General features: G+C 47.7%; 1 long non-coding RNA gene across 2 annotated transcripts; it reads left to right on the top strand.

Moving 5' to 3' along the window:
* Positions 1-492: 492 nt before the first annotated feature.
* On the top strand, positions 493-1,244 carry LOC130212081 (uncharacterized). 2 transcript variants are annotated; one of them, XR_008835233.1, is made up of 4 exons: positions 493-516; positions 601-787; positions 859-1,028; positions 1,116-1,244. It is a non-coding gene; the product is annotated as an uncharacterized LOC130212081 (long non-coding RNA). The 2 variants fall into 2 exon arrangements; XR_008835232.1 differs by having other exon boundaries at positions 503-787.
* Positions 1,245-2,837: the final 1,593 nt, after the last annotated feature.

Raw genomic sequence — 2,837 nt, 5'->3', positions numbered from 1 at the left:
ATGACTCCCACAATCGATTCTTCAATTTGCCCGATGTGCCTTAACAGCATCTGAGGAGGGCACATTTGATAAAGAATGTAGAGCGAAAACTCCTACTTAACATGGCAGGCGGGCGGGTCAATATCCGCCGCCCCTTGTCCAGTCGTGGGCTGCAAATACGCAGCTCAAGACTGGACAAGCACCTCAGGAAGGCCACCCGGAGCTGACCCGAACCCGGATGGCCATGGAAGTAGTCGCTGCCAGGAGGGCGGTGCGGTCAGCTTCTTGGCTGTCTGAGGCCACAAACCCTCAGATAGCCATGATCTCAGATTTTGACCTGGAGGTAAGCCAAGGCGACGACATGCAGGAGTTGATGGCGTTGACCCGGGCTGGTCTGCCACAGAGCAGAATGCTGGCTGTGAGGCGGAGCTCCAGGACACATTGCGACAATTGAGAGGAAGGAGGCAATCTCTCCTTATCAGCAAAATAAAGGTTCTGACCAGAAAACTCCACCGATATCAGAAGGTGGTCAAAGAGGTGAGTGCAGCTGGATGGAAGTTGAACAGCATCATGCCGGTTTTCCAAATAATATTAATCATACTCTTTTCTTTTTTTTCTCAGATGAAGGAAGGTGCAGCCGGGGAGTGGAGGAGGTGGAGGAGCGGGATGAGCGTTTGGAGGAGGATGAGCGGGTGGAGGCCGGGCCAAGCAGGGAGGTCGATGAACAGAGGGCAACCTTCAAGGGGATGGGGAGAGGTGCGGCCATGCGGCATCTGGTCCTCCCTCCCAGTATTGGGAAATGGAAAAAGTACATTGTGTGTGTATTACGATTATATTTCAATGTTAAATTATTAAAAATGTTTTTCTTTCTTTGAATAGACTCTTTTGTGGGGGCATACCAATCCTTCCACGAAAGAAGCCACCGAACAAATAAACAAGTGGAAATTGCACTATCAAAAGCCAGTCGGGTGAGGTCGTTTTTATTCCACCTCTGTGGGTAAGAGCGACCTCGCCTCCTGGCTTTTCTTAGATATGCCCGGCATTCAGAAGTAAGCGACATTTTCATATGCAAATTAAGTGGCTATTAAACAAGCATGATGTGAACGGTGACTAAATTGCAGTGTTTCTTTTTACAGATACACAGCTGAACTGATGCAAGAGGGCAAAGAGGTCACCACAATAAACTATTACCTCTGCAATATCCTGCAGTTTTTGACATACCTGCAGGAGACCCCACCAAAGTCATGCAGGTTGAGGAGGGCCCAGATCAGCGGAATAACAAGGGCGGTCCAAAGGGCTCTCCGCAACCTTGCACGGCCAACAGTAACCCATCAGCTAAAGGTCAAGGCTGCGAAAATGAAGAAGATAGTATCCAGGGCTAGCCTGAGGAGTTGCCAGGAGCAGGCCAGACTGGTCATCTCCGAGCTGCTGAGTAAGACAGTTTTCATACCTAAATATATAGACATAAATAAATGTGTGTGTCTCTCTCCAGAGTTCTGAAATTGTTTTGTTCCCCTTCTCTCTCTCTCTTGCACTATCCTCATTTCAGCCGACTACAACCTCAGGGACGATTTCTATGGGTACTTCTCTTCGTCATCTCCATTTTGGACACAGCCGGGGTCTGTGAATATGACCGTCCCTGAGGTTGAGGCGGCCAAACAAGATCCTCTGCTCCCGACCGACACCGGCTACGTCATCACTGTACGTACCAAGCTCTACAATGAAGTGCCTCATCAACTCTGTTTTATTTGAAATGTTTCATGTTTTTTTCCGTGTATTATAGATTGACGAACATAAGACCAATACAGATTTTGGGGGGGCTCAGATCTTCCTGACATTCGAGGAGTTCTCCTGGCTGGAGAGGTGGCTCGAAATCAGGAAGCATCTGAGCCCCAAAAATCTGAGGGTGTTCGTCACTAGGGGTGACGGGCAGGTGAAGAACCTGGTTAGGAATTTACACACGACCTGGGCCCAGATGGGCCTGCCTGGACGGCCCACCTTTACTGACATCAGGACGGCGGTGTCTGCACACGTAAGTGTAATTTTCTAGTCACCCTCTGTGATGCTGTCGTACAAAAACAATTGGCTTGCTTGACTGACAGGTTTTTACTGTCTCTTTTTCTGTTTCCAGGCCAAAAACGTCCATGATAAGCGCACCCGAAACCGGTTGGCAACCTTTATGTGCCATAACACAGCAACTGCTGACCGGTTCTATCGCTGTCATGGACCGCAGCCAGGCGAGGGAATTGAGGGGAACATTTGAGGAGGTGACAGCCTCCTCCTCCTCCCATGCCACCAGCAAGGGGGGGCACCGAGCGCTGCAGCAGCGGTGCAGGCGGCCGACACCTCAAGCGGGCACAGTGGTGAATCGGCTGCAGGGCAGGAGGAGCCCACCGTAGCGGCAACAGCCTGAGAGTCAGGCAGAGGAGGAAGAGGACCAGCAAGTTGTAAGGAAATATTCCTGCTATGAGGCTCTATAACAGATCACCTCTTGCCAGATCATAGTGCAATAACTACAATAATAATAACAACTTCATATCCACACTGTTGATCTGCACTTCACACATTTCATTTGTTTGCACTACACACACATTTCACACATATACACACTGCATTTTGCACACTGTCTATATTTCATATTTTTTTATTTGATTTGATATGTCATTGATGTTGTGTGTTGTATATGTACATATATTTTGTTTTGTTTACTTTGTATGCTTCTATATCTTTTATCCCTGTTTTATATTTGTGTTTTGTTTTTATTCTTGTGTGTTTGGTTTATTGGTGCTGCTACTTGTAACGACAAATTTCCCCTTGGGGATTAATAAAGTATCTATCTATCTATATGCAGTCTTTAA

Source organism: Pseudoliparis swirei, chromosome 21 (assembly GCF_029220125.1).
Source record: "Pseudoliparis swirei isolate HS2019 ecotype Mariana Trench chromosome 21, NWPU_hadal_v1, whole genome shotgun sequence".
Lineage (NCBI taxonomy): Eukaryota > Metazoa > Chordata > Actinopteri > Perciformes > Liparidae > Pseudoliparis > Pseudoliparis swirei.
This window is presented reverse-complemented; position numbering and strand designations above follow the sequence as displayed.